The sequence below is a fragment of the Sciurus carolinensis genome, chromosome 1 (genome assembly GCF_902686445.1).
Source record: "Sciurus carolinensis chromosome 1, mSciCar1.2, whole genome shotgun sequence".
Lineage (NCBI taxonomy): Eukaryota > Metazoa > Chordata > Mammalia > Rodentia > Sciuridae > Sciurus > Sciurus carolinensis.
The window spans coordinates 70,693,031-70,704,375 of NC_062213.1; the positions used below are offsets into that span (position 1 = coordinate 70,693,031).

General features: G+C 36.6%; 1 pseudogene; it reads right to left on the reverse strand.

Moving 5' to 3' along the window:
* Positions 1-6,614: 6,614 nt before the first annotated feature.
* Positions 6,615-7,447, reverse strand: LOC124961332 (nucleophosmin-like; annotated as a pseudogene).
* Between the last annotated feature and the right edge of the window lie 3,898 nt (positions 7,448-11,345).

Below are 11,345 nucleotides of genomic sequence, written 5' to 3' on the forward strand. Positions count from 1 at the left end.
AATTCACCCAGTCTATGATATCTTCTTATGAAGCCTGTATGGAGTGACAGTGCTTTACTCATCACAGGGTGCTAAAGGATACTAAGATGTCTCCTGAATGGCCCCTTCTTTGTTTTATTCTTTTCCCAGATCTTCAGTGAGAAAGGTTTTACTCCAAGATTTATACGTTATGGGAGTCCCAGGTGCATGGCTTTCTCCTCAGTGGGTAAGAGTCTAAGACCCAAAACAGGTCTGTAAAAGAGACCACAAGACTCCCTTTTCAGCCCTTAGAATGGTGACTAAAGGCTAAGGAGATGGGAATGTCCACAAATTCCTTTACTCAAGTCAGTGTCATGAAATGAAACTTTAAACATTCAAGGAATTAGATTATTATAGCTTTCTACTCTTAGCAATGATTCCCTTTCATATATGTGAAATTTAATCAGAGAGGCTTCAGAGTAGAAAGGTAACATGGAGAAGCGGCCAGCTAAGGGCCCAATGAAAGCTCTAATTCCAATCCCTTTTCCTGCAACTTTGAAGAGATTCATAATGATGGCTTCCAGATTTGCTTACTTCCTCTTTTCTGCTAAAAACATCTCTTATCAAATCAATACATTTGGTGAACTGGATTGCATCTGGTGTTTGTTTTGAGTGTTCACAATTTGGGATCTGTCCTAAGAAAATACTCTTAGCTCAATGGAAATTGTCTTCAGTACATTGTCTTTTCCCTCTCAATTAGTAAAAAGTCTACTCATGACTCAGACACCAAATAAATAAATAAATATAACAATATATGTCAGAACAATGAAAATCTATTGTTTTGCCCTTGCTGTTGGTGGAGAACATAATAAGCACATAGACAATGGAGAAATCTGCAGGAAATTCTTCAGAATTCCAGCACACAGCCAAGCTAATAACAGCAGTCAGTATTAAAACTATAATCCTAGACCGCTTTAAAAATATACTTTGCCATCACAGGCCATTGTGATAACCACAATTCTCTATTACTCAACTCAGCCAAAATTCCAGTAAATAATTGGAAAAATACATAAGAAAGTTACAGGTCTTGCGCATAAATGGTTTCCTCTCTCTCTCTCTCTCTCTCTCTCTCTCTCTCTCTCACACACACACACACACACACACGCACGCACACACATACCACTAAAAAGAAAAATTACCAATAACTTTCTTCACATAAGACCAAACTCAATTCCAAACAGTTTTCGGTTTTAAGGCAATGCAAAGGGGTGCGAAAACTTCCTCAGAGACCTGTGAAAGCTTGCAAGATTTCTTGTGATTGAGGGACTGTTTGGTTTGAGAACTAATGAATTCTCACTTCTGAAAGCCTGTGGGAACAGGGAATGCCTGGCTCAGATCAGATATCTGGTAAAAGTTGCTTTTTATGAAAACAGAGCATCAATGTCTTTTAAGATATTATACCATAGATATTGAATACTGCATGCGTGAAATCATATTTCACATCGTTATTGGGCTCCTGCAAGATAAGTGGCAATCTTTCCATAGGAAATTAACTTTTAGTGTTTCAAATTTAAAAATATAAGCATGTGTTTTATTAATAAATTTGTATATAATCTTCACAATTAAAACAATCTCACAACTAAATTACTTTAGTCTGATTGCCTCCATTTTACATATAAAACAATGAAAGCAGAAAGGAATTAGGCAAATTTTCCAACTTTAGAAAACAAACTAGTGTCAAAACCAGTACTATACTCTAGATTTTCCTAGTCAACACTATTATTTAAACCGACTGGCAAATTAGATGAAAATTTTTGATATGCAAACTACTGTATAGACCAACTCACAATGATTTCTGATTGTAACTTTGATACTTCTAGGCAATCTTTAATTATTGAAGTCAATGACATCCAAAACTGATACTCTAAAAATTAAGTTCAGTAATCCAGACAAATGAAATACAAAAGCAAGGAAAAAAAAAATAGGAAGAATAATCCTAAGGGTAGTCTGCCTGAATTTGATACTAAACTGTAGGGTATGAACTAAAACTGAGAAAGCAGCATCCCAAGTACCATGTGTTCATTCAACTCAACTTGGGCTGCAAATATGGTATGTCAAATACTGCTAGGTACAGAAAATAAAGTAGTTCTAGACTGCAAGAAGAATATTAGATAAAAATGAACACAGGGCATATACATATTTTAAGCAAGTCATAATGAATATCATGCAGTGACAATTTGTTTTGCAGTAGTTATCAGCTCTCACTGGTAGTTGGTAGATTATTTCTATATGCTTCTAATGCATTGTTGGTGGTTTTTAGCAATTCAGTTGAAGTAGGCAAGTTATTAATATAGATAGACACTGTCAAATAGAAAAGTTTATAGCTATATTAAATAGACATTTAATATGAAAGATTCAAATCATATGAAAAGTATATTTGAACACCCTAATTCTTGTGGGAATCAAAAGATTAAATAGCTAAAACCATCAGGAAAAAAAAAAATAATAGCCTTTGCATGGCATTCTCTCATGCCCAATACTCTGCTGTGCTTTTTAAGAGAAATTACAGCTGCTGGAGTTAATTTAATTTAATTTAATTGTTGAATTTGTATTTTGTACACATCATTGGAAGCCCTAAAGCAATAGTAGATTTTTCTTTAAATGAATAATTTCCTCTCACAGCTGAAAGAAATGATTGGCTTAGAAGATGGTAGTAGATAGTAGAGAACTACCAAAATATGCAGAATATTACCTGGAAAGATTGCCCTGACAGCAATCAATCAATGAAAGTGCTAAAGGAATTAAGTACTACTTCTCTCTTTCTACAAAAATGTAATTTAGGTTTACATTTCCACCAAATACATATGCCACCATCCCAGAGCCTGGGATATATAACTATACCTCCCTTACAATGAAACTTGCCTAATCCACATTTTCCCAATGTGTACCCCATGCTGCAGCTTCTTATTTAACTCTGAATATGCATGGGTTGACACTTGTATAGACACGTGCACCTTACTTTTAATTTATACATTTTATAATTGTCACTAAAGTCATCAAAAGCACAATAGTCTCTAATTCCAACCAGACTAGTGAACTCACTTAAGAATAACTGAAGTTTAATGAAGAGATGAATAAAAAATTGAGATATGTTGCTTTATGTCTATCTTAGATTACAACAGTTGGACATTTCACTTTTCTGGATGTCATCCATTATCAAGTCACAGCCTTTCTCTTCCTGCCTCCTCAAAAGGCCTCATCCTAATAGGACTTTTGAGCTGCATCTCTAGAGGTCTACAGTAAAAAGGATATGCCTCTTCATTTTAGAAGGCAGGATACACATAAAACAATGTCTTAATGATGTGGAGTTAAAAGTCATACCTAAGTCCTTTGAAGAAAATACTAAACAAATATTTTACATTTCTTATATTCAGGGACCTAAATATGCCCAACATCACACAACAATCAAAGGCACAGTTAGAATTTCTTACTTGGTCTTGATCAGCCCTCAGTTGTTTTTCAGGAGATTTTCAGTTAATGCCTGTTGTTCCTAGTACTGTCTGACCTCCACGTAGACATTCATTGAGACATCCTGAAAATTCTTAACTGGCATATACAAAATTCATGTTGCCTTCTGTCCTCATGTTTCCTCTCATTACAGTAAGTCATTTTTGTTCCTGGGATTATTATATGTATATGAAGTATCCCCCCAAAGTATAGGTGTTGGATAACGGAGGAATATTCAGAAATGAAATTATTAGACCATGGAGCTGCAACTTCATCAGGGGATAAATCCATTTGCTGGATTTATTGATTTGAATGAACTACTGTGTACTAATTGTAAATAGGTGGAGCATGGCTGAAGGAAGTAGGCCACTAGGGTTATAACCTCAGACTATACCTTGTCCCTGGCTCATGTGTTCTCTCTCACTCCTCTCTCTCCCTCTCCCTTCCCCCTCTCTTTCTCATCCTCTCTCTTCCTATATCTCTCTTTCTCTCTCTCTCTCTCTCTCTTTTTTTCCTCTCTTCCTCTCTCTCCCTCTCTCTCCCTCTTTGTCTATCTCTCTCTTCTTCCTTCCTACCATGAGCTGAGTAGCCTTTTTCCAACATGCCCTTCCACCATAATATTCAACCTCATTTTGTACCCAGAGCAATGGAATCTGCCAACCATGAACTGAGACCTCTGAAATTGTGTGTCCTAAATAAACTTTTATCTGTGTGTCCCAAATAAACTTTTATCCCTCTATGTTATTTTTGTGAGATATTTTGGTCATAAAGATGAAAAGCTGACTAACACTCCTGAAAAATTGTAGAGAAGGAAGAGTTTATTTAGGGGATCACAGTTTCAGAGGTCTCAGTCCATAGAGAGCTGCCTCCATTCCTTGGGGTTCAAGATAAGTGGAGCCCCATGGAAGAAGAGTTTGGAGAAGTTCACATGATAAGGAAGCAGAGAGAGAGAGAGAGAGAGAGAGAGAGAGAGAGAGAGAGAGAGAGAGAGAGAGAGAGAAAGAGAGAGAGACTCCACTTGCCAGATACAAAATATATACCCCAATGCCAGGCTCCAGTGCTCACCACCTCCAGCCCTCACCACCTCCAGCCATACCCACCTTCAGTTACCATTCAGTTAATCCCCATCAGGTGATTAATTCACTGACTGGGTTAAGGTTCTCATAACCCAATCATTTCTTCTCTGAACCTTCTTTCATTGTCTCACATGTGAATTTTTTGGGGATACCTCATATATACCAACATATAAAACCAAACATATAAGGACTCTGAAAGGAGGAGATAAGGACAGTTCAGTCTAGGCACTCAGGACAAAGAACGACGCTATGGTAATATTTCTGTTTTCTCAGATTTGGTGCTAAAGAAGTCACAAGACAGACCAAAGAAGCCCCAACAGACTTTAAGTTCAATTGAACCAGAGGACAAGAATATAGGCACTCTCCAGATAGAAAACCTAGACAATCATTATTCTACTACAAACACACACACACACACAACACACACACACACACCAAAAAGTAAGTAAATAAATAAATACTACTAATAAAATAAAAATAAAATAGATGAAAAAGGAAAAGCTAAGACTATAGCCCTACCCAACATAGTTAAGAACAAATAAGGATCTCATACAACCACTCTTAAGAAGGTACAACAAGTAGCCTCAATCCCTGTGCAGGGTGGTATCAGAGAATCCCAAGGCCAACGTGTTTTCGCGCTCACTAGCTGGTAAAGAACACATCACCCTTCACAGTTCCAGTGGAGTTAATGGAGACAATAAGAGGACCCTGAACTTTCATGCTCCCAAAACAAGAACATCCTTCCCTTTCACGTATAAATGGAAGCTAATGGGGAACCTGGACTTCTACCTCATTTGACAGTCATAAGGTAGCACCCTCCTTTTCCTTCTGGAGCTATATCAAGTAACTCACAAAGAACATTAAAATGAGATCCAGAATCTATTGGCTAATACAAAAATATCCAAGTTTCAATAAAAAAATCACTCATCATATCCAGAATCAGGGAAATTTTTTTCCAACAGAATGAAAACATAAAGATGATCAATAGATCCTAACACTAATTTGATGGAGATGTTAGAATACTCTGGCAATATTTTGAAAGTAACCAGGATGAAAATGATTCAGTTAGAAATACACTTGAAATGAGAGAGAGAGAGAAACAAATCTCCAATTATACTTGTAGACTTCAGTATCTCTCTGTCAAAACTGATTAAAGAACTAGATGGTGAAATCATCAAGGATAGAGGACTCAAAGGGCTATCAACCAACAGGATCTAACCCTATATTTACAAAACTTCATCCAGCAACATCAGCACACATGCTTTGTTCAAGGGCCCACAAAGCATACCCTAAGATAGAGTATGTCCTGGGCCATTAAATAGACCTTAATAGAGTTAAAATAATGAAAATTAAACAGTGTAAGTGTGTTCTCCCACCCAACAGAATCAAACTAGAAACCAGTAATCAAGAGACAACAGAAAATTATCTAAACATTTGGAAATAACACTCTTCTGAATAATCCATTTGTCAAAGTGAAATTGGTCTTAAGAGAAATGAAAAGAATATAAGTTCAATTGAATAAAACAAGAAACACAGTACATCAAAATGGGTTCTATGCAACTGAAGCAGTTCTGAGAGGGAAATTTATCACACTAATTTCTATATATTATAAAAGAGGATAACTCTTACTCTTGTCTGTGCAGACAACTCAGAAACATAAGAAAATAAGAGTGAAATAAACCCCAAAAAGCGGAAATAATATATATAAAAACAAAAATCAATGAGATTGAAAAATGGAAAAAAAATGAGGATAAAACAAAATGCTTATTTTTAGAAAAGGTCAATTGATATGACCAATGAAATTGACATTTTTTTTTTTACTATATTCAATACTGGGTTTATTTCAATGTATATTTTTGTCTCCCCATTATTCCCATGTCTGACCACCACTACTACTATGTCCTATCATAACATTCCATACATATTTAAAAACCAAGCAAAGGGTGAATTTCCATCTTTAAAAACTAAACAGGCATTTTGGACAACACATTCTTGGCAATGGAACCGGGACAATATTTATCAAACACGGTAGGGAAAGTTCTCACTTTGCATTATATAAAGGACAGCCAGATATCAACTGTTACAGAAATGAAATAAGATGGAAATTTTTAACAAACTGTTTAAACTATTTTATTAAAAAAGAGACTTCCTCCACTGCCAGAGATCTTGAATAGCCCCCTGGTCAGTTATCTGGAAGCAATTCTTCACATAATAGGAGTTTTTTTCCTATTTTTTGAAGGATTCTTGAGCTTCTATCTTGGTGTTGATGGTTTTGAGTCTTTTTCATTCTGGTTTGATTTTTGTGTATTTTTGACTGGTGTATCTCATAAAGATTTCTTCACTGGAGCTTTTTCTTCAGTTTCCTCCTCCTCATCATCATCTTCATCATCATCATTGTCATCTTCATAATCAACATCATCTTCATCAGCAGCAAGTTTTACTTTTTTCTGGGGAAACTTGCTACCACCTCCAAGGGAAGATCGCTTTCCAGGCACACTTAAGAGTTTTACATTCTCCTCTTCTTCATCTTCTGACTCTGCATCTTCCTCCACAGCTACCAAGTTCTACCCACTAAAATGCACAGGCCCTGAACCACACTTCAACCTTAAGACCACAGGTGGTGGAATTTCAAAGCCCCCAAGGGAAACCATTGACTGTGTAGACATTTTCAATGTTGTCAGTGTTACTTTAATTGGACTGCCTTCATAATTCATTGCCTTTGCTTCAACTATGTGCAATCCATCCTCTGCACCAGTCCCTAAACTGACCATTCTTAAGGATAACTGGTGTTCATTTTCATCATTATCCACCTTAAAGTGATAATCTTTGTCAGCCTTTAGTTCACAACCAAAAAGATAGTTCTGGGGCCTCAAGGGGCTCATGTCCTTTTCCACTGACTCTTCCATGGGATGGTAGCACGCACTTAGGTCGGGGAGAAGGCGGACAGAAAATAGGCTGCTGCCCTAGAGAAGAGATGCGAGGACAAAATCATGCCAGGGAAATTGACCTTTTAATAGGATGAACAGAGAAAAGAGAGAGAAAACATAAACTACTCTTTTAGTCAGATTTTGCATGGCTGAGAACTGCACAGCACTGATATAAGAATTTTTTTAAAGAATTAAATAATTTGGGAAGTAGTGTTCATGAATTTGAAAACTCAACATAGTAAAGATGTCAATATTCTATAAATTGGTATACAAGTTTAACAAAATTCCTATCAAAATCTTAGTAAAAATTTTTGAAAACAATAATTTTTTTCTAAAATATGTGTGAAAAGGTACAGAAATTAGAATAGCAAAATATATATAAGAGAAGAAAGGAATCAGTCTATCTGATTTGAAGACATTAAATAGCTACAGTAATCTAAACTATATAGTGTTGGAAACAGGATAAATACATAAATAAATGGAACAGACCAGAGAACACAGAAATAGATCCACATTAATATGCCCACCTGAGTTTTGACAAAGGTGCAAAAGCAATTCTTTGTAGAAAAGATAGCCTTTTCAACAAACTGTGCTGGTACAATCAGACATCCATATGCAAAAAAGTGAACTGTGACCTATGTTTCATATCTTGTTTAAAAAAAAATGCAAACTGTAAAACAAAACTTTTTGAGAGAGAGAGAGATAAGGGAAAAACTCCTCAAGATCTAGAGCCAAACCCAAGTTCTTAGATTTGACAATGAAGGTATGTTCTATAAAAAGGAAATACTGACAACTTGGACACTTCTATTTCATGAAATACATTGTTACATGAAAAGACAAGCAATCCAGTGGGAGAAAATATTTGCAAACCATATATCTGAAAAATACTTGTATCTAGAAAATACAAGGGAGTTTCAAAATTCATCAGTAAAAGTAAACAATCTAATTAAAATATGAATAAAAGTCTTGAAGAGACATTTAACTAAAATAAATACACAGAAAGATGATCAACATCATTACCCAGTGGGAAAATGCAAGAAAAAACTTCAATGAGATATTACTACATAACTATCAAAATTGCTAAAATAAAAATAGTGTGGCAATGACAAAAGCTGGTGAGTATGCATAGAAACTGAATCAGCCTTGCATTACTTGTGGGAATGTAAAATGTTGCAACGACTTGGAGAACAGCTTGATATTTTCTTAATAACATCAATGTGCAACTACTGTACAACCTAGCAATTTCACTAGTGTGTACTTATTTTTGGGGGGGTACTGGGGATTGAACTCAGGGGCACTTGACCACTGAGCCACATTGCTAGACCTATGTTGTATTTTATTTAGAGGTAGGGTCTCACTGAGTTACTCAGCAACTCGCCCTTGCAGAGATTGGCTTTGGACTCACCATCCTCCTGTGTGAGCCTCCCAAATCGGGGGGAATATAAGCCTGTACCACCTCACCGGGCCTAACTAGCACATACTTACAATGTACATACAATGTACTTAGAGAGACAATGACTTATGTTCACACAAATATCTACCCATAAAATTTATATAAGTTCATGTATAAAAAGTGTATTACTTTGGCTAGTAACTCATAATAGTCCCAAACTGAAGGACCCCAAATGTTCTTCAATGAAAATGATTGAATAATTAGAGTCTGTTGTAAATTCACACCAAAAAATACTGTTTAGCAATAGAAAGGAATAATCTCTTCATACATACAAGAACCTGGATGAATCTCCAAAGAATTATGCTGAGAGATGAAAACCAATACTATCAGGTTCCATTATATAACACTCTTGAACTGACAACAAGATTGATTTCTTTTTTTATTTTGTGATTTGTCTTAATATAGTATAAAAATCTTTTTAAAAAATGGCATAGCGGTTATACAGGTAAGGAAAGGAAGGAGAGAAGAGGGGATGGGTGTATCTCTGAAATGGCAATTGGAGGGTCTTATGGTGATATAAAGACTCTGTACATTGACTGTATCAATCTTGGTTGGGATATTTACTACAGTTTTCAAGATATTCTCACTAGAAGAACATGGATAAAAAGTACATGAGCTCTCCCTGTTTTCTTTTATGTAACTGTACATTTAGCACTATCTCCATATAAAAGTCAGACCTAAACAAATTATGAGAACCAAGGGACTGGCAGGTCCTCTCAGCCCACCAATTCTGCACTGAGACACCCCAAACTCCTATCTGCGGCAGTTCTAGACATGCCTGTGATACTCCTAGTGTTAAACCCACAAATCTGGCCACCATACCTCCATCCTGTGTCCCAGAATTACTTGCTTCAGGTATTATGATCTATCTTCTTGTGTATACTTTCAGCTCCTGTCTTTATACATGCCTCTTACCCCCACCTTCTTTGCTTTCATCCTTTCGCTGACTTCCTGGACAACATAATGCTCTTTTTGCTACTACCCAAATGTAGTAATTCCTGTCCCTCTTGTCATGGGAAGGGACAAAGAACTCCAGTCTCCCAAGGTAGCAAGTGGAGTTGGATGTCTGCCTACATAAATCACTACAAGAGGGGACACAAAACCAAAGCTGACATGAGCTAGAGGTAGCTCACCAAGACTCATTAACTGAAAAATTTTAAATGAGATATCTCTGTCCTGCTGGATCTGCATGAATTTATCCACATGTGTGGTAAGAAGATGGATCTTTTAACAAGAGTATGCACTATCCTCTAGACCAGATTCAGGCTTCTCAACATTTCCTTTCCCTCCTATCATCTATGACCTTTATCCATCCAAAACCAAAGCCAAACAAGCAAATGATAAACAGAGAACATTGGATCCTTTCCGATCTTACTAATTAAACGCCATAGTGTTAAAAACAAAACAAAACAAGCAAACAAAAAAACTCCTTAGAAAAAAGAGGTAAAACCAAACTTGTATTCTCTCTTTCATTAACCTTGAGAAATGGATCCAAACAGTGCCTAAATTTTTACCCTTACCTTCTGCCTGATGTGCATCATGTTCACTATGGAGCTAAGGCAAGGTAACACATCCTGGTTCCATTGACCTTACTTAAAACACTAGGGATACACACAGCAACAGTACCTGTGCTCTGAGCTCTGCTAATACCAACAGGGTCTCACTGGAGAGAACCAAACAAATGTCATTGGTTTCCAGAAGTTCCATTGGTGGCCCCTGTTTTATTAGAGAGAAAACCCAAGGAAGCCATACCACTTCCTGCATCTTCAGAATAGACTAACAGTCATGTCCCACCCTACCCTGTCATGGATACAATTTATCTTATAAATAATGAAAAAATGTGTTTGAAAGAAACACTGAATTTATTTAATAGTGAAAACATGGAGAAAACTGATGCAGCAAATAGGTTATTTTTACACTGTGCATTATAAAATCTATGAAAGACGACACTGGTTGCCTGTCTGCTCTGGGGAAACACATACACTGCATATGCTTCTGTCAAGGAAGAACTGGCTCACAAATCCTCCAATTGCATAAGAACTCATCTTACAGGAAGAGGCTGTTCCCTCTACTCAGCCTGGCCAAGACCCCTCATGCTCTGTGCACCAGCCTCAGGCTTTTTCTGACAATTTACTTCTCTGACCTGTTCAAGATGCAGGAACTGTTGTGAACCTGCTCTCCAGGCATGTTAGAGTCCCTAAATGTTACAGCAGACTTGGCACTGAATGGACTCTTTCAGTGAGAAGCAATTGTAAAACCAACTCATGTGGTACAAATAAAGCAAAGACAAAATGGTGGTAGCCCTTTCAAACAGCATTTCTTAGGGCCAAATAGAAAAAAGAGAAGAAAAAAGATGGAGCACTCTGAAGTTCAGGGTCCTGACTTGGAATTTCTGATGGAATCAGTAGTACCTGTTGACTTTAG